Here is a 23,799-nt window from a genome sequence, read left to right as displayed (position 1 = left end):
AGGCACTTTAAAAAAACTTTGGATAATGAATAAATGGATGAATAAGTTAATAAATAACATATACATTAATTAACAATGTATTAATTGATTGATAAGACTGAAAGAGTGGGTTGCAGTTAGAATGTGGAGGTACCTGAATGACTTTCAAATGAATTTGGATCTCATTTGCAAACAATGATGTTTTATTCATTTCCTTTACAAACTTAAATAAATAGCCACTTATGTGTTTATTTTCTTCCAGGCACTGTGTTAAACACTGAACATAAAATGATAATTAAAACACTCTGCCAGCATCTTGCAGAACAGTAGGAGGTAACAGATAAATAAATAACTGTAATAAAAAATGTGAGAGATCATTATTAAAGCCACTTTCCAAGTATATGAGAACACAGGAAGTAGACTAATTTATTCTGTTTCAGGAGAGAGCAGGGCAGTGAATGTCCCCTAGAAGAGACAACATCTCATCAAGGAATTTAAAGATAAGTGGGGGTTTTACAAGAAGGAAAACAGGGGAAAGGACATTATGGGGAATTTATATTTTCAGCAATATAGAAGACTGGATAGTGTAAAAAAAAATCCTTTGGAAAGAAAAGAAAGAAGAAAAAAGAAAAAAAAAAGAGATAAAAGAAAGAAAGAAAAAGAAAAAAACCCTTAAAATATAAAGTAAAACTCTTCTAAGTATCATAGCTGCTATTGCAAGACAAGAATGGAATCTCTTAGATGCCGTATTAGTCTGTTCTCACACTGCTGATAAAGACCTACCCTAGACTGGGAAGAAAAAGAGACTTAATTGGACTTATAGTTCCGCATGGCTGGGGAGGCCTCAGAATCATGGCGGAGGTAAAAGGCACTTCTTACATGGTGACAGCAAGAAAAAAACCAGGAAGAAGCAAGAGTGGAAACTCCTGATAAACCCATCAGATTTCACAAGATTAGGAGGAAGCAATATTGAGAAGACACATACTCAGAAAGTTTAACAAATTGCAAACAGAGTAAATGTAAAGAAAATCAAAAGCTAAAATCATTGCAGTAAAATGCACAGCACCTAGAAAGAAGAGAAAGTCTTAAAAACAACGAGGAGGATAATCAGTAGAGATGGGTAATGTGTAAGTAATTAGACTGGAATTAATCTTCTGAAAAGAAGTAATGAAAGACAGAGTACTTTGCATACTAACAGGAAATAAATATCAACCTGCATTTACATATCCAGCAAAACTAAGTTCAGGAACATGGTTGAGAGATTCTACTTCTGAAAATGCAACATGAGGAGATTTGAAGAACTTCCCTCAGGTGAAACTACCACAACTGGAGAAAATTATTTTAAAAGCCATCCATTTAAAGTCTCTGAAATTGTCTGGAAGTATACAGCAAATAAAGAAACATTTATTTAAGAGAGTTTACTAAATCTCAATAAAAACAGTGAAAGTCTATAGTACCAGAGCCGTAACTTGCTTCCTCCCTGTCCCCAACTCAGTGTGATGTCAATATCATTCTGGGCGGTTTGACTAAGAAGAAAAGGCTTCCTCTTTCCGAAGTCCTTAGTCAAGGGCAACCTGTGGTTGCCAGAATAATCCTCCCTGCAATATCCACATTCTGTTCCCCAGAACCTGTGAATTTGTTACCTTACACGGCAAAAGGAACTTTGCAGAAGTGATTAAGAATATCAAGAGAAGAGAAGATTATCCTGGATTACCCAGGTGAATCCAGTGTAAACAAAACCTTTTAAAATTGATTAATTCAATATATTGAAATAAAATATGTTTGCCAAAGGGCATCACAGAGTGAAGGAAAAGCCACAAAGCAGGACAAATGCTATATGTATAACCTACAAAGAATTAGTATCCAGAGTTTCTAATCTATAAAGAACTTCTACAAATCAAGAAAAAAAAAAACAACAACGATAGAAAAGCAGTCAGAGCTAGGAATAGGCATTTCATTAAAGAGGTAACACAAACAGCTAATAACTTCCAGAAAGGGACTTAACCTTATCAGTTGTCAGGAGAATGCACATTGAAACCACAATGAGACACCATTTCACACTACTAAGTTGGAAAAAATATAAAACTTTTGCAATGCAAGTGTTGGCTGGCAAGAAGAGTAATACAAACTCTCCTACGCACAAGTAATAGTGTAAATCAGTACCACTTCACGTAGTAAAGTTGAAAATGCTCCTCCCTATAGGAAACAGAAATTCTACTTCTAGGTATATAATGTAGAGAAGCTCTTGCTCATAGGCCCCAAGAAAACATGAATAAAATCATTTATGAGTAAAGGTGGCTTATAACAGTTTAACATTCATGTAAAGGGGAATTTGAAAATAGCTATATAAAAAAGAGAAAAAGACACCACTTGGTAGCTTTTGTGTCTTGATGACAATGCCTCCTAACATGAGCTTTAAAGATAGGCAGAACTGGGTTTGAATCCTGGCTCAATTGTTTACCAGCTGCATGACCTTGGGCAAGCTGTTTACATTTTCTAAGCCTTAGTGTTTGCCTCTGTAGACTGAAGATATAAGACTGAAGATATGAGATTGCTGTGAGAATTAGGTATAGGATATGCAAAACACCTGGCATGTGGTAATGCTCTGTGAATGCTAGCTATTATTACTGCTCTATTGAACATACTGGAGTGACCCACTAAGAAAAGAAGGAAGAAGAAAGGTGCCAGGTACCTACTGAGCATCTCCAACATTTCAGTTACCCTCCAAAAGAAGGAAAGATAAAGTCTTTGGGGCCGGGCAAATTCAAATCAGAAAAGACTCTTCCATTCAAGTAAAATGAGAAGTGTGGGTATAAGGGTGTGGTGGAGAGGGCACAGGATTTAGAGACTCGGGATCTGCATTTGAGTCTGGCCTTCACTACACAATAGATCTAAGGGCCATGTGCCGTTGAGTAAGTCATTTAAGTTCTCCAGATGTCAATTTAGTCTATGTAAAAAGGAAACAATAGTGTATCAGGCTGCTATGAGAATTAGGAGAGAAAATATGCACAAAAACTCCACTCTAGACGGAATCGTACAAAAGCCTTAAAATCAACAGCAACAATATATTTCTTTCTATTTTTCACCCTTCTCTTTACAGGATTCCTCTCTCTGGACGTTTTTGCATTCTATTGCTAGTTCTGGAGGCTCCTGTTTCCTTGAGGTCTCCATCCTATGCATCGGAATTTACACATCCCAAATACTATATCCTCAGCAACTTTCTAGACAACTGGCTGATCTGATGAACCAGTTCATACTTGTCTATCGTGTTATGTTGGCTCTTATGTAGGCACTTTAAAGATGAAAGTTGGTCATCTTTATCTTGTTATTATGTTGGTTATTATGTAGGGATCTTAAAGATGAACCTCTCAGAGGGAAAATTATTTAATGAAAATGCTACCAAATGCTCAAAATCATAGGTTTGCAGCAGACTGTTGGGTAAGACCCATTGGGTCAAGCAAGGCTTCCCTAAATGACACACCAGAGGCATCTGGAACAATGGAAATAATATTCAAATAGCATTTTATGCTGCACAAAGAACTCTGCTGTCTCAGTCCATGTTTACATCAATGCTGGGAGGAAAAACCTGAGACAGGGTTTGTGACGCCCAGTTTTGTAGATGAAGAAACTGAGGTTTAGGAGGTTAAGAAACTATTGCACACAAGATCACACACCTATCTAGTGGCTGAGCTTAGCCACCCCTTTGTGATTCTCCTCCCTATCTAGTCTCTAGAACATTTGGTCACACCTATCACCTGGACCACCCAAGAAAATATGGTAGGTGTGGAGTCATCACAGACCAGTTCTTCTTTGTAGTGTTCGGTGTTCCCATTTCTTAGGTGGTCAAATTGGCAGGTAGTGCCAGCTAGCAGCCTAGAAGAAAACCATTTTATAGACTGCTGCTCCTTGTACATTCCAGTACATGACACTAGCACCCCGTAGGTTGATTACTCTGGATGCAGAAAAATCCAGCTTCCCAACAAGGCTGAAAGCAAGTGGTGAGGGGTAGACCTGTGTGCCTTCTACTTTCCCTATTCTTTTTCACCACTCTCCATGTTTTCCCATCTAATTATCCCTTTCCATCCGTAGCTATATATTTTTATTTTTTCAACTTTTATTTTAGATACAAAGGGTGTATATGCAGATGTGCTAAATGGGAATATTGCATGATGTTGAAGTTTAGAGTGCAGATCCTGTCATCCAGGTAGTGAGCACAGCACCTGATAGTCTTTTTATTTTTATTTTTTTTACTCTCCCTCTACTCTGTCATAATCACAGTGCCTATTGTTTCCATATTTATGTCCATGTGTGATCAACGTGTAGCTCCCACATATAAGTGAGAATATATGGTATTTGGTTTTCTGTTTCTGCATCAATTTGCTTGAGATTATGGCCTCAAGCTCCATCCATGTTGTTGCAAAGAGCATGATTTCATTTTTTATAGCTGCATAGTATGCCATGGTTTATGTACGCCACATTTTCTTTATCCAGTCAAATATTGGTGGGCACTTGGGTTAATTCCACGTCTTTGCTATTGTGAATAGTGCAGAGATGAACATATGCATGCGTGTGTCTTTGGGAGAATGATTTACTTTCTTTTTGATATATATCCAATAATGGTATTGCTGGGTTGACTGGTAGCTCAGTTTTAAGTTATTTGAGAAATTTCCAGACTACTTTTTTCAGTGGCTGAACTAATTTACTTTCCCACCAAACGTATAAGTGTTTTCCTTTCTTTGCAGCCTCACCGGCATCTGTTATTTTTTGACTTTTTAATAATCACCATTCTGACTGGTGTGAGGTAGTATCTCATTGTGGTTTTCAATTGCATTTCTCCTATCATTAGTGATAATGAAAATTTTTTCTTTTTTTTTTTTTTTTTGGTACTCGTGTGTCTTCTTTTGAGAGGTGTCTCTTCATGTCCTTTGCCCATTTTTTAATGAGGTTATTTGGTTTATGCTTGCTGATTTGCTTAAGTTCCTTACAGATTGTGGATATTAGGCCTTTATTGGATGCAGTTTGTGAATACCTTCTCTTGTTCTGTGGGGATTATCTGTTTGCTCTGTTGATAGCTTCTTTTGCTGTACAGAAGCTCTTTACTTTAATTAGGCCCCATTTGTCTAATTTTCTTTTTGTTACAATTGCTTTTGGCGACTTAGCCAAAATTTATTTGCCAAGGTTGATGTTGAGAAGAGTATTTAGTAGGTTGTCTTCCAGGATTTTCATAGCTTAAGGTCTTATGTTAAAAGTTTTCATCAATTTTGAATTAGTTTTTGTATATGGTGAAAGGTGGGAGTCCAACTTTAATCTTCTGTATATGGCTAGTCAGTTATCCCAGGACCATTTATTGAATTGTGAATCCATTCCCCATTGCTTTTGTTGACCTTGTCAAAGATCAGATAGTTGCAGATGCACAACTTTATTTCTGAGTTTTCTATTCTGTTCCATTGATCTATGTGTTTTTGTACCAGTACAAAGCCGTTTTGGTTACTGTGGCTTTATAACATAGTTTGAAGTCAGGTACTGTGAGACTTTGTTCATTTTGCTTAGCATTGCTTTGGCTACTTGAGGCGTTTTTGGTCCCATATTAATTTTAGAATAGTTTTTTGAATCCTATGAAAAATGAGATTGGTAGTTTGATAGGAATAGTTTTAAATTGCTTCGTGCAGTATGGACATTTTAAACGATATTAATTCTTTCTATCCATGAGCATGGAATGTTTTTCCATTCATTTGCATCATTTCTGACTTCTTTCAACAGTGTTTTGTAGTTCTTTTTGTACAGATGTTTCACCTACTTGGTTAGCTGTATTCCCAGATATTTCATTTTCTTTGTGGCTATTGTGAGTGGCATTGTGTTTTTTATTTCATGGGCACCCTGGATGCTGTTGGTGTATAGAAATGCTACTGATTTTTGTACACTGATTTTGTATCTTGAAACTGTATTAAAGTGGTTTATCAATTCTAGGAATCTTTTGGCAGAGTCTTTAGGATTTTCTAGACATAGACTCATAATTGTCAGTAAATGGAGATTGTTTGGCTTCTTGGTTTCCTATTTGGATGCCTTTTGTTTCTTTCTCTTGTGTGATTGCTCTAGCTAGGACTTCTAGTACTATGTTGAATAGGAGTGGTAAGAGTGGGTGTCCTTGTCTTGTTCCAGTTCTCAAGGGGAATGATTCAAGCTTTTGCCATTCAGTATGATGTTGGCTGTGAGTTTATCATAGATGGCTCCTAGCTATCAAAGAAAAAGAAAGAGAAGAGATCCAAGTAAGCACAATCAGAAACAACAAAGGTGATATTACAATTGATCCCACAGAAATGAAAAAGATCCTCAGAAGCTATTAGGAACAACCTGTGCACACAAATTAGAGTATCTAGAAGAAATGGATACATTCTGGAAGCACACAATCTTCCAAGATTGAATCAGGAAGAGATTGAAACCTTGAAAAGGCCAAAGACAAGTTCCGAAATTGAACCAGTAATAAAGAACCTACCAACCAAAACAAAGCTCTAGATCAGATGGATTCATAGCCAAATTCTACCAGACATACAAAGAACTGGTACTAATCCTACTGAAACTATTCCAAAAATCGAGGAGGGGTTCCTCCTTAACTTTTTCTGTGAGACCAGCATCAGCTTGATACCAAAAGCTGCCAGAGACACAACAAAAAAAGAAAACTTCAGATCAATATCCCTGATGAACATAGATGCAAAAATCCTCAACAAAATACTAGAAAATTGAATCTGTGGCACATCAAAATTAATATACCACAATCAAGTAGGCTTTATTCCTGGGATACAAGACTGGTTCAACCATACACAAATCAATAAATGTGATTCACCACATAAACAGAATCAAAAGCAGAAAGCATTTGTCATCCCAATAGAGGCAGAAAAAGCTTTTGAGAAAATCCAACATCCCTCCATGATAAAAACACCCAGCAGACTAAGCATTGAAGGAACATACCTCAAAATAATAAGAGCCATCTATGACATACTCAAGCAACTTTAGAAAAGATAATTAACCAGTCCTCCTGATGACTTAATAATCATGCCTTGCGTGTCGATGGACCTGGTGTTTTCAGGCTCCCTTGAAGTCATTAATTAATCCTGCACCAGCTGCCTGGAGATGTAGGTCACCTTGATTAATTTCAGGGTGTGGTAAGTCACTGAGACAGGCCCGAGATCTGCCTAAGGTCACCCAGCAGTAGCTGCAGCCCAGTCACCCCACCGGCCAGTGGTAATCAACATATAAAATCAGACATGTCCTCTGCCCCTTCCTTCCCAGGGCCCAGTGCTCTCATACTGCCTTGCTTGGCATTCCACCTTCCTCTGATTAAGCCTCTTATCCAAACTTGTGTCCTGAATCTCTAAGGGCCATGTTAAATAACAAGAGGAATCTAATATAATAGTTTACATTAATGCATTACTGATTAACATGACTTCATTCATTTCCCCAGAGGTACATGCATTTTAACAGAAGGTCTTCTGCAGCTCCAAAACTTTAATCCATGGCGAAGAATTTCTAATGGTAGAATTCCAGGCATTTGTCACTATCACTAGACAAGCTATTTTAGCAATGGGGCTTTTCGGGGAGAAGTTCCTCACACCACCCTAGCCATGTAGCTCGAGTGTCTTGCTGGCTCTGTCCCCAAACAGAGCTCGTCGTGCTCTGGCTTGGTCATTAGTTCCCTCTCTAGGGACTGGAGATGAGCTGGCCACTTGGATGCAGGTGCAACACATTAACAAAGAGCTGTAAGTTGGTTCTCTCTTAACTTATTCCACCTGAATCCACATTCTCTTAGACAACCAAACCATGTGCCAAGCCAACCTTTGCTCTGGTGTGATCTGGGCCAGCCCCGCATAGGGTGCCAGATTTTGGGATGCCCAAACTTATGACTCATGAAAGTTCAATGAATGTACGTGTATGCGTGAGTGTGTGTGTACTGTGTGTGTGCGTGTACACATATGCACGTGCCTGTGTGTGCCTCACGTGAGGCAGGGCAGAAAAGGTGACCACCTGAGAGATGAATCCTGCCCAAACTACACTAGCTTGGAGGCCTGAGGAACCGAATGAATAAAGACAATAAAGTGCAGATAAAAGACGACAGCTGAGCGTTAAGTTCTCAGTTACGTGTTCTCATGAGAGCTTAAGGAGGCACAGGGATGCAATGGCTAATCCCAAAACCTTTACAAGATTTAGCAGTACCCTGGATGACTTCTTATTTGTGCCTGAACTATGATTATTAAAAAGGAATTGATTGGGATTGGAAATCAAGAGGGCCAGGCAAGCTGGGGGAGCCCAGGATCTTGGAAAACCATCTTGAATATGGTTTTCTTGCAGCTCCTTCTCCAAAGGGGAGGTTTGAAGCATTTCATCTTAAGGATAAAACCAATTGGCTACAAATCATTTTAGCTGATGCACTGAGACAATTCCATAGCAAACTATCTTATCCTGGACTTTCTCAGTAACTGGAGTTGAAGGACTGGAAGATTCTCAAGGTAACATCTATGGAAAATGGGCTTTCTCTTTTTGTTCATCTTTCCACGTCCTGAATTCACCCCTTAAAAGTTATGTAGATCACACATGACAATTCTCTGAGCCTCAGTCTGTTGTAATTTGGCACAGTTTCTGAGATGATTAAGCAAGGTAGAAATAATTGTGATTCTTGTTTATGATAATGATAATTGTTAACATGTATTGAATATTTACCATCTGCTAGCTTACATTTCTATTACTGGTTTACAAATACCATGTGAGATACAGAGCAAGAAACTGGGGTTCAGGGAGGTGACATAACAGGTGCTCAATAAATATTCATTTTCTCAAGATAGTATGTGCAAAGTAATTCTATTTGGGTTAGATTGAAATGTATTTGTATAGAGATAAAGTGAAAAAGACATTATAAAATATTAATTGCACTTTTATTTAGGAGGTGGGTCTGTATACAAACCTTCCCCCTCCCGCATCGTTTAGTAGTCTGTATGTAATATGAAAAGATCTACGGTGGAGGTGGAGGGTGTGGTTGCCTGCTGCCTGCTTTGTTTGAAGCAGTTAAAGCTCCAAGACCTGATCTGTTCACTTAGCAGGGATTATGCTAGGTCTGTAGCCCTTCAAAGAAAATGGATACTTGCTGGTTAAATCTGACACATGTGTTTTTTCTATTTCATATGCTTTTCAGCTTAGAATTACAAATTGTACCAAAATCAATTCTGCAAAGAATATTTGCTTTTGCTTTGTTTACACACATACACACACACACACACAAGACACACACACACACACACACACACACACACACATTTGTGCCCTTCCTGCAATTCTCTGAAGATGAGTTCTGAACACTTGACCCCAATTCAATTATGTGCAACATACGTTTCTGTATTTAGGGCCCAAAATTTGTAGACTGAGAAGTGAAGACCCAGGCACAGCAAGCTCACTGCCTTGGGTCATAAAGAAGAATGCATTGGCAAAAGCATCTGGGGAAAGGAGAGGCACCCAAGCCCTCTTTCAGGACATGGGAACATAATTTTTTTTAAGGACTGATCTTGGTACTGTCCCTTTGTTGCCCATAGTTAAGCACTATTCTAGGGGAAGTTGCCGATGGTTGGAGGGAGAGCTTTTGTAGACTAGGTTCTACCTGCATATTATAAAGGTCTATGATTGTGGGAGCAACTTCACAAAATCCATGAGGTTGGCATGGGAGGTAAGGAGAGGAGGCTGGCAGAATTCCCCCTCAGCCCACCTGTTTGGTTCTCTCAGATTCTGTCCCCTCAGGGCAGGTGACCCAGCCATATGCAAGAAGGACTTGGTTTTTAATACAAGTAATGGCAAAGTTTATTAAATTTTAAGCACTTTAAATTGTCTCAGTCAAGTCTTCCAACAACCCTAAGAGACAGGTGCTATTGATAGCAGCTTCACTTCACAGTGGAGGCAACTGAGATTTACCGAGGTTAAATAAAGTAAGCCCATGGTCACACAGCAAAGTGGCAGAGCTGAGACTCGGACCCAGGTCTGACCCCACAGCCCCCATGCTCCTTCCTCTCTTCAGCGACATGCTGCCTCACCAAACTTGCCCAGTCAAACATGCCTCTGCTTCCTGTCCTGTGTCATGTCCCAGGGCTGCACTCCCCAACTGTGGGTGCACCTGGCAGGGACTTCCCATTCTCTTTCTGCATGCTCACCCCTCAGCCTGGAGTCCCCTCAACAGCCTAATCCCCCACCTCTGCCTGTTGGAGTTTTCTGATCCGTCAAGCCCAGCTGAAGTCTTCCGTGGTCCCATTTAGAATTACTCTTTTCTTCCTTGGCTCATCTCAATGAATTACGAATAAATATGTAAATTTAATATATGTATATATAACATATACATTATATATAGTTTGTATGTATATATAACATATAAATGTGTGTGTGTGTATATATATATATGTATGTATGTATATAATTTTTTAAAACAGTGGGGGCCAGTATAATGATGTTCTTCCCCCAAAGATATCCATGCCTAATCCCTGGAACCTTTGAATATGTTACCTTACATGGTGAAAGGGACTCTGAAGATATTGTTAAGATTAAGGCCCTAGAAATGGGGAGTTTATCCTGGGTTATCTAGGTGGTCCCAACTTAATCACTGAGTCTTCAAAAGTGAAAGAGAAGAAGAAGAGGAAGAAAAAGAAGAAGAGAAGGAGGACGAGGAGCAGGAGAGGAAGAAGAAGAGGAGGAGGAAGAAGAAGAAGAAGAAGAGAAGAAGAAGGGGTCAGAAACATGTGACATGAGAAGGACTTGACTTGCCATTGCTGGCTTTGAAGATGGAGGAAGGGGGTCATGAGTAAAGGAATGTGGTGGCCTCCAGAAACTAGCAACAGTTCTAAGCTAAATCCAGCCAAACAAACAAATGAAAAAAAAAAAATGGGACCTCAGTCACATAACCACAAGGAACTGAATTCTGCCAAAAATCTAATGAGAGGATTCTAGAGCCTCCAGAAAACAATGCAGCATGTCAACACTTGGGTTTTGGTTTGTTGAGACCTGCGTTATAATTTTGACCTACAGCACTATAAAATAATACATTTGTGTGATTTTAAACCACTAAGTTTATGGTGATGTGTTACAGCAGCAATAGAAAAATAACATGCTTTCATTGGGTGTTATTTTGTAATACTATAGCATTTGTTCCAGTCTACTACTGTGAATGCTTGAAAATGCATATATTTCTCTCACTCACTTCTTATTGGACTTAAGTCTTAGCTGTTTTTATAATTTTCTCAGAGCCTCAAGTAGCACCTGGATTTTATTGCATTGCCTTACATCATCTATATTACCTGAGTGACCACTACATGCACAACATCATCTTGGGTGCAGAGAAACAAAGTCAAGTCAGTGGGGTAGTCTGCTAAGTACTTCACAGATATCTGGGGTTTCACTCCTTCCAGACACATGAGAAGAAGATGGTATGTCTCTGCCCACTCAAAGTTCAGTGTGGCCATGTGACTTGCTTTGGCCAAGAGCTGAAAACAAATGCTTTATCCTTCTCTCCTTTCTCTGAAGTGTGCTAACTTGCAACGTTTTAGATCGTGTGGGGTCTGGCAGCTTGCATCCTTTGGTGATTGTGATATTTAGAATCTGTTGGCTGGCTCACAGTGGACATGTGCTGAAAGCAAGAAATAGTCCTTTTGTTTCGACAGACATCTCAGATTTTGAGATGGTTACCACTGCATAATTTACCCACTCTGACTGATAAAGTCAGTTTCTGCCTTTCATATTCTTATAATCTTTGGGGGAAGAAAAATTAGGCATACACACAAATAACTACTATCTAGAAGAGAAAGGCTGGGATTGACTATAAGTGTTGATGGTTTAGTATGTGTTCTTTCAGGCTTTATATACACACACTCACACACAAACACATCTGTAGGTATGTAAGTCTGAAAAAATAAATGCTTCTTTTTATGAAAATGGGATGATACTCTACACATTATTTTGTAATTTGACTCATTGACTCTCAAAAAAAAAGCCATTTAGCCTTCACAGCAAGTGATGAGGTAGGCAGTGTCCTTTTTAACTGTTAAAGAAACTGAGCCTCAGAGAGATGAAGCAGGCTCTTCAAGTTCACTCAGATGGCAAGTGATGGCATTGGGACTTGAGCCTGGAACTCTCTGTCTACAAAGTCAGCAAATAACACATATCCTTCCTCCACAGAGCAGGACATGTGCACAAAACACCTTAAACATAGAAGACGGTGCACGTTGAGTGATCAATCAGCACTGTGGATTGCATGTGTGCTAAGTCTTCCAAATGAAGAACGTTTAACACATATGGGCTGGAGTGATGGGAGAAAGACTTCACAGAGACATGGCACCGGAGCTCAGCCTCAGAGGCAAAGCAGGACTTAATTAGTTGAAGAGGAAGGTGTTTATTCATTCATTCATTCATTCACCATTTAGTAACTTACACAACAGCCATTTATTAAGTGCTTGATACAGAAGAGGTGCTGTGTCAGTCTAGAGAGGGCACATTATGGGGACAAAGCCTTGGAGGTTGGAACATTCAAGAATAGGAGGCAGTCCTGGCTGACTGGACTCGAAGACTGGGGTGGGAAATAAATGGGTAAAAAGGCAGGATAGGCAGGTAAGAAAACAACCAAAGGAGATCTTGGGTGTGCTCCACCAGCACTGCCTAAAGAATAACCCCAAACTTTGGAAGAGTTTCGAATATTGCCATTAGAATTTAAGAGCTCAACTCCCAGTACAAAGCTAATACAAGATGATAGGGTGGAGTTGGAGGGCAAGGTGGAAGATGGAGAAAATCTACAATTTTCCATAAAAATGATTTCACTAGCTCTAAACTTCATGCATCCACATTGGTCCAGTGCATTGCTGGGCACTCAGTGAGATTCAGAGGAAGAGGGACACAGCCCAACACAGTCAAAGACAATAGAGTTCACAAGGCAGTATACGGTTGATATCTAGTTGATGCCAGAATGTGAGCTACAGACAGAAGGACTGCAGGGGTGGAAAGCAGCCCTGTGTATGAGAGGGATGGAGGAAGATTTACCAAGCAAATGGAAAGCAAAAAAGAAGCAAGGGTTGCAATCCTAGCCTCTGAGAAAACAGACTTTAAACCAATCAAGATAAAAAAGACAAAGAAGGGCATTGCATAATGGTAAAGGATCAATGCAACAAGAAGAGCTAACTATCCCAAATATATATGCACCCAATACAGGAGCACCCAGATTCATAAAACAAGTTCTTAGAGCCCTACAAAGAGACTTAGACTCCCTCATAATAATAATGGGAGACTTCAACACCCCACTGTTAATATTAGACAGATCAACAAGACAGAAAATTAGCAAGGATGTTCAGGACTTGAACTCAGCTCTGGACCAAGTGGACCTAAATAGACATCTACAGAACTCTTCCCCTCAAATAAACAGAATATACATTCTTCTCAGCACTGCATAGCACTTATTCTAAAATTTACCACATAATTGGAAGTAAAACACTCCTGAGCAAATGCAAAAGAACAGAAATCATAACAGTCTCTCAGACCACAATGCAATCAAATTAGACATCAGGATTAAGAAACTCATTCAAAACTGCACAACTACATGAAAACTGAGCAACCTGCTCCTGAAACACTACTGGGTAAATAATGAAATAAAGGCAAAAATAAATAAATTATTTGAAACCAATGAGTACGAAGACACGATGTGCTAAGACTCTCTGGAACACAGCTAAAGCAGTGTTTAGAGGGAAAATAATAGCATTAAATGCTCACAGGAGATATGAGGAAAGATCTAAAATCAGCACCCTAACCTCACAATTAAAATAACTAGAGAAGCAAGAGCAGACAAATTCAAAAGTTGGCAGAGGACAGGAAATAACTAAGATCAGAGCAGAACTGAAGGAGATAGAGACACAAAAAAACCTTCAAAAGAATCAGTGAATCCAGGAACTGGTTTTTTGAAAAGATTAACAAAACCAGCTAGCCAGATTAATAAAGAAGGAAAGAGAGAAGAATCAAATAGACACAATAAAAAATGATAAAGGGGATACCACCACTGATCCCATAGAAACACAAACCACCGGCCGGGCATGGTGGCTCACGCCTGTAATCCCAGTACTTTGGGAGGCCGAGGCAGGAGAATCATGAGGTCAGGAGATCGAGACCATCCTGGCTAACATGGTGAAATCCCATCTCTACTAAAAATACAAAAAAACTAGATGGGTGTGGTGGCACATGCCTGTAGTCCCAGCTACTTGGGAGGCTGAGGCAGGAGAATTGCTTGAACCCAGGAGGTGGAGATTGCAGTGAGCCGAGGTTGCACCACTGCACTACAGCCTGGGCAACAGTGTGAGACTCTGTCTCAAAAAATAAAAATAAAAACTACTATCAGAGAATACTATAAACACCTCTATGCAAATAAACTGGAAAATCTAGAAGAAATGGATAAATTCCTGGACACATACGCCCTCCCAAGACTAAACCAGGAAGAAGTTGAATCCCTGAATAGACCAATAAAAAGTTCTGTAATTGAGGCAGTAATTAATAGCCCATCAACCAAAAAAAATTCAGGACCAGACGGATTTATAGTTGAACTCTACCAGAGGTACAAAGAGAAGTCGGTACCATATCTTCTAAAATTTTCCAAATAACTCATTTTATGAGGCCAGCATCATCCTGATACCAAAAGTGACAGAGACACAACAAAAAAAGAAAATTTCAGGCCAATATCCCTGATGAGCATCAATGTGAAAATCCTCAATAAAATACTGGCAAACTGAATCCAGCAGTACATTAAAGTTTATCCACCACGATTAAGTCAGCTTCATACCTGGGATGCAAGGCTGGTTCAACATATGCAAAACAATAACTAATCCATCACATAAACAGGACCAATGACAAAAACCACATGATTATTTCAATAGATGCAGAAAAGGCCTTCAATAAAATTCAACACCCCTTCATGCTAAAAATAATCAATAAACTAGGTATTGATGAAATGTATCTCAAAATATTAAGAGCTATTTATGACAAACCCCCAGCCAATATCATACAGAATGGGCAAAAACATTCCCTTTGAAAACTGGCACAAGACAAGGATGCTCTCTCTCACTACTCCTATTTAACATAGTGTTGGAATTTTTGAGCAGAGAAAGGGCAATCAGGCAAGAGAAAAAAATAAAGTATATTCAAATAGGAAGAGAGGAAGTCAAATTAATGCCGTTTGCACATGACATAATTGTATATTTAGAAAACCCCATCATCTCAGCCCAAAAACTCCTTAAGATGATAAGCAAGTTTAGCAAATCTCAGGATACAAAATCGATATGCAAAAATCACAAGCATTCCTATATACCAATAATAGACAAACAGAACCAAATCATGAGTGAACTCCCATTCATGGTTGGTACCAAGAGAATAAAATACTTAGGAATACAACTTACAAGGGATGTGAAGGACCCCTTTAAGGAGAACTACAAACCACTACTCAAGGAACTATGAGAGGACACAAACAAATGGAAAAACATTCCATGATCATGGATAGGAAGAATCAATATTGTAAAAATGGCCATACTGCCCAAAGTAATTTGAAGATTCAATGCTATTCTCTTCAAGTTACCACTGACTTTCTTCACAGAATTAGAAAAAACTACTTCAAATTTCATATGAAACCAAAAAAGCCCATATAGCCAAGACAATCCTAAGCAAAAAGAACAAAGCTGGAGGCATCACGCTACCTGACTTCAAACTATACTACACGTGGAAGGCTAGCACTCTGATAGCACCACGTTGCATAGCATGGTTTCTTCTAACCTATAAGCTAACTGGAAAGCAGATGAAATACAGTTCAGGACTATTGGCAGGGTTTTCATAATCTGCACTAAGTAAGAATTTCATCTAGCAGATCAGCATCTATGTAAAGGTTGCTGATGGGAGATGACCTCTCTGTTACCTCCAAGTTTGATGCTTGGATGATTCTTACTTCTTACAACAATACAAGGCAAGCCCTGACTCACCAACCTTATGTGGGCAGCCTGGACCTTGTGGCTGCAGCCAAAACATAATCTCTTAGCCACCTGAAGCCAGGTCTGCTCTAGCCCATGCTCCAAAAAGTCAGATGCCATAGGCCAGGAATCACTGATGAAAAAGATGAAGGAGAATCCCCTGAACACAAGACCATCAGTTCCTATACCATGGAAGGATACCTCTACATCCAGGAGAAACATCACTTTGGAACTTCTTGGGTGAAGCACTACTGTATATATCAATGGGATTTCCAACAAATCATTTGACCCAAAGTCAGGAGGAAATGGGGGAGAAGAAGAATCAGTTACCCTCAAATCCGGCACATGGTGGAAAATAGACTCCATTGAGAAGAGGTTTTGCTTTCATGTGGAAGCAGTAGATGGGAAATTTTGACCCAGAGATGGACATGCACACGAGAAGAATATGGTGTTAACACGAAGGCAGAAGTCGAGGAGATGCACCTATGAGCCAAAGAACACCAAAGACTGGCAGCAGAGCAACAGAAGCTAGGAGAGAGGCATGGAGCAGATTCTTCCTCACACTTCTCAGAAGGAACACTTGATCTTCAACTTCTAGCTTCTAGTCTCATGAAACTATAAATTTCTGTTGTCTAAGACTACACACACACACACACACACACACACACACACACACATATATGTTTGTTTCTCCATACACCTTGAAGAGCCCCCTTCAAGGTTTTTCCTTGGTTTGCTGAAGCCCTTCCTTTCTTCTTTATCCTAGATAATTAAAATACCTTTTTTTTTCCCCTTACAAAGTCAAGTCATCTTATCATGGATAATATAAATAAGCAAGAAAAAAAAAAAACTGATGATTACTCCACCAACCCAGAGATAACCTCTTTGAACTCTTTCGGTGTTTTCCTATCATACATATTTTTTCTTTTTTTGAGAGAGAGTCTCACGCTGTCACCCAGGCTGGAGTACAGTGACACAATCTTGGCTCTCTGCAATCTCCACCCCCTGGGTTCAAGCAATTCTCTTGCCTCACTCAGCCCTCCTAGTAGTTGAGATTACAGGCGTGCACTACCACACCCAGCTAATTTTTGTACTTTTGTTAGAGACAGGGTTTTGCCATGTTGGCTAGGCTGGTCTTGAATTCGTGACCTCAAGTGATCTGCCTGCCTTGGCCTCCCAAAGTGTTGGGATTACATGTGTGAGCCATCGCACCCAGCCTCATATCTTTCCTGAATATGTATAGGTACATGTATAAAAATAATATATAATATATTATGTTGGTATTTTTCCTATCAAATATTTTTCTGAATATATGTATACAGATATATGTATGTATTTGTATATACATATGTACAAAAGTAAAATATAAACACCTTTCCACATTAATAAATACATTTCTAGAATATATTTTTAATGACTGCATAGTATTCTATTGAAAGAGGATACTACCCAAATTTTTAATGAGGAAGATTTTTACATGATTTCGTTTTAATTTTATAGGAATATTTCAGCAAATATCTTTAAGACTATATCTTTTCTCAGACCTTTCATTACTTCATAATTTCTAGCAGCAACATCTCACATCTTTCAATATTTCCTTGGGATAAATTGTAGCAGTAGTGTTGCAGGGTCAGAAAAGAAATGCATTTTTACAGCAGTAATCTTTACTTTTCGTTGAATTTCTTTCTTGAAATTTCACTTACTGCAGATGACAAACATCTGTGGAAACCAAAGCAGAAGTGAGTGTTATGTCTTAATGTTGCTGAGTCCCTAGCACAGTGCTAATGTTCCAGTTAGTCATATTAAAGTGATGTTTCTCTGACCAGGCTCACACCTGTATAATCTTAGCACTTTGAGAGGCTGAGGTGTGTGGATTGCTTGAGCACGGGAGTTTGAGACCAGACTGGGCAACATGGCGAAACCCTGTCTCTACATACAATACAAAAATTAGCCAGATGTGGTGGCACACACCTGTGGTCCCAGCTACTGGAGATGTTGAACGATCTCTTGAGCCCAGGAGGCTGGGGCTTCAGTGAGCTAGAATCTCCACGACACTCCATCTTGGGTGACAGAGAGAGTCTGTCTCAAAAAAATTTAACAAATAAATAAAATAAAATGGCATAACTCTTCTGACTTCAGTAGCAACAATAAAAACAACTGTTACTATTGTCATTGTTGTTGCTATTGTATTATCGTTTTTACTATTCTCCTGCTCTAAGATTTCCTCCACTTGGGCTCACTTAGGAGGAATGGGCCATTTGCCAGAAGCTCCAGGGACTTCTCCTGGAGCAGAGTACAGTGGTGCTGGTACTTTCACTGTCTGAGAAGCTGAGGCTGAGCGTTTCCTGACCCCTCAGAGCCCCTCACCTCTAGACAATGCGTCTTCTGTACTGTGTGCTGAGTGACACCTGCAAGAGGCTGGTGTTCATTGTTATGTCCTTTTCCTGGCAGGCTGATCTATTGAGTTTGGCTTCTGCTGACTGCAGTGAGGGAAGCTGACCTAGTTGAGGAGAGCAGCTTGACAGAAAAGTCTTAGTGCTGCCATATTGCCTGAGGGCTCCATGTGAACCTGTCAAAATAAATATATATGAATTAATCATCTCAATCCTAAACAAGTCCCAGCATTGAGCACAGTACATGGCACAGAGCACAGGTACTCTGCAGGTGTTTGCTGAGTTAAAATAGGACGGCAGATGAGGAGGGTATTAATGATCTCTTGCCTTATCTTGCTGTAGATTGCATGTCACGCACCCAGGGTCAGGTATTTATGTCTTCAGAAGTCCTTTCACAAGTGAGATGGAGGATCCTGTCTTATGTGTAGGGTTAAATACACATCTACTCTACAACTTTTGGACAAAGACCAAAATGCATGGGTCTAACAAGTGCTACTTAGCTGATACTAAAGTAGAAGACTGACCTGCCCACCATTAATCAAATGTGAGCATGTAATAAAAATATTTTCAACATCCATAATCTCCGAAAGAGTCACTTCTTGGGAAGATACTAGAGGATACACTTCCCTAAAAATGGGGGTGGGGTATAAACCAAACCATGAAATCCAGGACCCTGGTACTTAACTCCAGAGAAAGGCTCAAGGTATTCTTAGCATGATGGCAAAAGAAAGACCAGAATAATAGCACAGCAGACTTACAGAGCAACCAGTCTAGGCTACGGGAGGGAGACCAAGCATCTCCAAGAGGGATATACATTCCTCCCCCGCAGAAACCATGAAACTCTCTAAGTACATGGCAGATTTGACTTCAGTAGGAGTTTTATAGCCCTATGTGAGAATTTGGGATTAATTAATTTTTGGTACACAAAACCAAGCAAAAGAAAAATAAGACATTTTAATATAGGAAAAAATGTTCACAAAAGGAAAAATAATCACAGTACATTATGTGGCTCATCTATGAACAATATTTTCATAGATATCATCATGCAAATTGCAACTATTGAATTAACAAAAAGTTGATATAGCTATTTGTGAGTGAATATGGGAGGGAAAGCGTTATGGGGTGGGGAGACTTAGAAAGAGCAAAATAGAGGTTATGAAGAGAGATAAATTGTATCCTCCACTATCGAGTGACAAAAGAGAAATGTCTACAATTGAAAAAATCCAGAATTAGCAGTATAAGCACATTATTTAAAGATAGAAAGGTCAATTCCAAAGAAAGCTTAAAAGGTTGAGAGCTGTTGCCTTTTGGGAGAGCAACCTAAAAGTAGGAAGGAGTAGAACAGGCATTGCTGTTTTTCATGAGACGATTTTGACTTTTTAAAACCATGTACAGATATTATTTGTAAATAAAATTAATAGAAGTGTCAGAGGGTGTACAACTGGAGGAATTGATGCATACTTCTTCACTTGGGGTTTTGATAGCTAAGTCAGTTTCTTTTAAAAATCATGTTCCCCATAGTTGTTTCAGAGACAGTCACAAGGAGAAAGGGGGTGACTGAGAGATTGGGGTTCTTTGACTCTTCTATCGGTTTTATATGTTGAGGTTCCTGGTGAGATTTCATTTCAATTAAAGGGTCAATTGCTTAAACATTTTTTTGTCTTGAAGTTTGAAAGCACCGACCTAGACATAACTTTCTGGGGACTAGATTTCTCTTGGTGGCCCAGTGAGTCAGTGTGCCACATCCAGAGCCTCCCTTACACAGTGCCAGGCTTATCCTTCAGGCAGGAGAAGAATCCCTCCCTCACCATGGCCTGGAGCTGTTCTCTCCAGAAGGAAGAATGGATGTGTGATGCACTGTCTACATCTTTGTATTTTTCTCTCTGGGACCAAAGGCCTGTGTCTGGGAGTTTAATGATTTGGAAATGTGGTGTGATTCTAGGGACTTGAGGCCCTCAGCTCACAGTTTTAGCTCCAGTGCCCCAGCTCTAATGAACTGAACTGAGCCACTGTGAGTACAAAGCTCGGACCACATCAACTTTGCAACACACCCACAGCAATAAAATTGAGCAAACTTTGAGTCCTTACAATTTGCCAGGCATTACTCTAAGTGCTTCCTATGTATTTACTTCTTCAATCATCACAACACTAAAGGCACTGTTGCTGTCTGCATTTTACAGATAAGGAAACTGAGGCACAGAGATGGTAGTAATCTACCCAGAGTCATGTGGCTAGCAAGTGACAGAGCAAGATTCGAACCCAGATGGAGCCCAGAGCTCAAGCCCTTAACAGCGTCCCTTTTATGTCCCCTACTACACATGCTTTCATATTCCTTTCCTTAGATGAGCCCAGAAACCCTTTCACGGAGATTTCATTGAGGTATTCTACGCCCTTTCATTGTCTCATTTGTCTGGTTTGTTTTTAATTAGGCTGGAGTTTCAGTAAACAGCACACTCACTTAAAATTGAAGCCGGCAGAGAAATCCTTCGTTGACAAAGTGTCTGGCACACACAAGAAAATCATGATTTGAAGTCATCAGAGGCAATTGGATACCCATGTTGTAATGGTTTGGAATTAAGAGTTTAAATCTCACACCCAAGGGCTGACACCCAGAGAAATCGCTCACTAATCTCTGTGCCTGATGCTTGGGCAGGGAGGTGAGGAGTTGGAGCTTTCCTGGGAGGGTGTATAGAACCAAGAGGCCTCTCCACACAGTAGAAGTCAGAGGTTCTCCAAGCCAACCCCAGATAGAACTTTAACAGGATCAACCCAGCCACTGAGTAAAGGGACAGGGAACTGTGGACGGGCCTGGCAGCCAGGAAGGCAGGAGGGAGGACAGAGGTGGTTCCTGCCTCCGCAACCTCCTTGCATGCCCTCCCTTCCTCTGTACCCCACTCCAGCCTCAACAAAATTTATTTGCATTTCTCTAACACACAAGGCTGGCTCCTGTCTCCGACACTTGGGACTTGCCATTCCCTCTGTCTGAAATGCCCCTCCCTGCCTCCTACTCACATGGGTCTCACCTGGATGCTACCTCTTCAGAGAAGCCATCCTGATCACCATAATTTAAAGTAGCCACATGCTCCCTAAGCTAATTTCTTTTTTATATACTTTTTCTTAAATAAACAAAAAAAATCAAAACCCATAATCAGGCTTATCATTAGTGGACTTTATGTATTTATTTATTTTAAATATTTATTTGCTGTGTACCTGCTACCTTTCTGTGAAAGCAGGCACTTTGTTTTGCATAATTTCATTACTCCCAGAGCAATGAAATCATGTTAATGTGTGGTTGAACTCCACTGAATATTTTTTGAACAAATGAATAAGTGGATGAATTGTTGGATGGTATCCACATGTTAGGTAGGTAGGAGGGTTCACTCTTTAGCCTGTGTTGTAGGAAAGAAAACAAGGACTTTCTCACTGGGGAATTATTCTTCTTGGTCTTTAGCAAGCCATCTCTTTTTCCAGTCCTCCCTCCTACCTACCTAGCATTGAAGAACTTGTTTCCATGCTCATGGTCACAATGTGAAACCTTCCTGTTGGGAGCTCTGTAGCTTTTCTTGGAATTGAAAGCAAAGATTATCTCAAGGTAGAGAAAGGTCTGAGTCCCATTTAGCCATATTGTTGGGGGTCACTTGGAAGGAGTTGGTGGGGAGAAAAGCCTGTCCTTTATCATTGCCTTCTGGGGGTCTAATACCATGACAAGCTGGCCTGAGCCATGAATCCTGGGCTCTCAAATCAGTGCATTCTCAACCCTCTGCATCCTGATCTTGACTAAGCACATCCTGTTCCTCTCTTTGGAGGTTCCTGGCTAAAGATACCTCTATGCTGATGAGCAGGCCAAGCCTCTCTTGAGCCAGGGGATGAAACTTGCTCAGCTCTGTAGATGTTCCGGCCTGTGACTTTGTCCTGATCCCTGCAATAAGAATACAGTCATAATATTTTAGTCAATGAGGGACTGCATATACGATGGTGGTCTGATAAGATTACAATACTGCATTTTTACTGTACTGCTTCTATGTTTAGATATGCTTAGATACACAAATAACTACCATTGTGCTACAGTATCCCATGCAGTAACATGCTGTCCAGGTTTGTAGCCTAGGAGTAATGGGCTATACCATATAGCCTAGGTGTGCAGTAGGCAATACCATCTAGGTTTGCGCAAGTACACACTATGATGTGTGTACAATGATAAAATCACCTAACTACACATTTCTTAGAACAAATCCTTGTTATTAAGTGAGACATGACTGTACTCATCTCTAAGTTCTTCCTACTTTGCCAGGATTATTGAGACTATGATTGCAGGGGAGTCAAACTCAGCTTTGGTGGGACTTTCCGTGCGGGCCTTTTCCTCTCCTCTCTTCCAGCCTCACCCTAGTGTGGTGCAACCCTGTCCTAATGGGTCACCAGACTGGTGAAACCTGAACAGTTGGAAGCCAAAGGAAGCACTTGATGACAAGAAGAGGGGGGAGGTGAGCAGGTGGGGGCATAGGAAGGGGACCTGGGGAGGGTGGAGAGAGAAGGGAGAGGCACTGGGGCTGTTTTCAAATAGAGATGGATTTTAGATGTCAATTTCATTGTTTTTATCATAGTGAAATCTTATGAAGTTGATGTGAACAAGGCCCTGTATGCATTGTTATGCTATTTGGTTTTGATAAAAAAAAATGGCATTGTACAAGATGTTCCCTGGTGACATAAAACCTCACTGGATAGCTAATGGTGGCAAAGAGCCACACCACAAGTTGTGCAATGCCATGGCAGGGAAAACAGAGCTGCTTCCCAGGGATTAAGCCTGGTATTTCTATTTGAACTTTAAGAAAGAGATTGAAGGACTAAGAAAGAAAAAGAGAGAGGGGAGAAAAAGGAGAATGCAAAGCAGGAATAAAGAAAGATAGAAGAAAGGAATCTAGGAGAGAATAAAAAAGGAAGACAAAATAAAGAGAATGATACCATTTAACGGGGGAAAATTCTCTTCACAAAATAGGGAAAGGGATTAGGTTCTGAAAGAGAATAAATTTCTTTGTTCCTTTTGCTACATTCTTTCCATCTATCTTTGTCCCAAAACTTCACGATACCTGTAAGGGAACTCTTTTCTCTTCATGTTTCCACTTAAGACTAGGAGTCAAAGTGTCTATGGTGCTTTTCCCAACCTCGTAGGTTGCCAGGAGAGTTTAGCAATGCTCTTATATTAGCTCCAAGGCATAGACTTTTCTGTCACCTAAATCTAAACTGGAACTCTCAGTGTTTGTTCATCAGCAGCCTCCGTGAGACATGAGGAGACGGGAAGACCACTTTCTTCTCATCACTTTTCTTTCTTTTTGGCTCCTTAGAAGCAAAAGGTTAAGACCTACCCAAGGCACTTTGAGAAGAGACTTAGAGGCAAGGTGGTATAAATGGAAGGAGTATGAATTTGT

At 39.9% G+C, this 23,799-nt stretch overlaps 1 long non-coding RNA gene across 1 annotated transcript; it reads right to left on the bottom strand.

The window, feature by feature from the left end:
* Window positions 1-5,109: 5,109 nt before the first annotated feature.
* On the bottom strand, window positions 5,110-22,529 carry LOC116554492. The gene is made up of 3 exons (XR_004270216.1): window positions 22,443-22,529; window positions 17,906-17,910; window positions 5,110-5,123 (listed from the first exon to the last, which is right to left on the bottom strand). It is a non-coding gene; the product is annotated as an uncharacterized LOC116554492 (long non-coding RNA).
* Between the last annotated feature and the right edge of the window lie 1,270 nt (window positions 22,530-23,799).

The sequence above is a fragment of the Sapajus apella genome, unplaced genomic scaffold, assembly GCF_009761245.1.
Source record: "Sapajus apella isolate SASKATOON/1434 unplaced genomic scaffold, GSC_monkey_1.0 scaffold14, whole genome shotgun sequence".
In the NCBI taxonomy this organism is placed as follows: domain Eukaryota; kingdom Metazoa; phylum Chordata; class Mammalia; order Primates; family Cebidae; genus Sapajus; species Sapajus apella.
The sequence above is the reverse complement of the archived record's forward strand: the minus strand, read 5'-3'. Positions and strand labels throughout refer to the sequence as shown.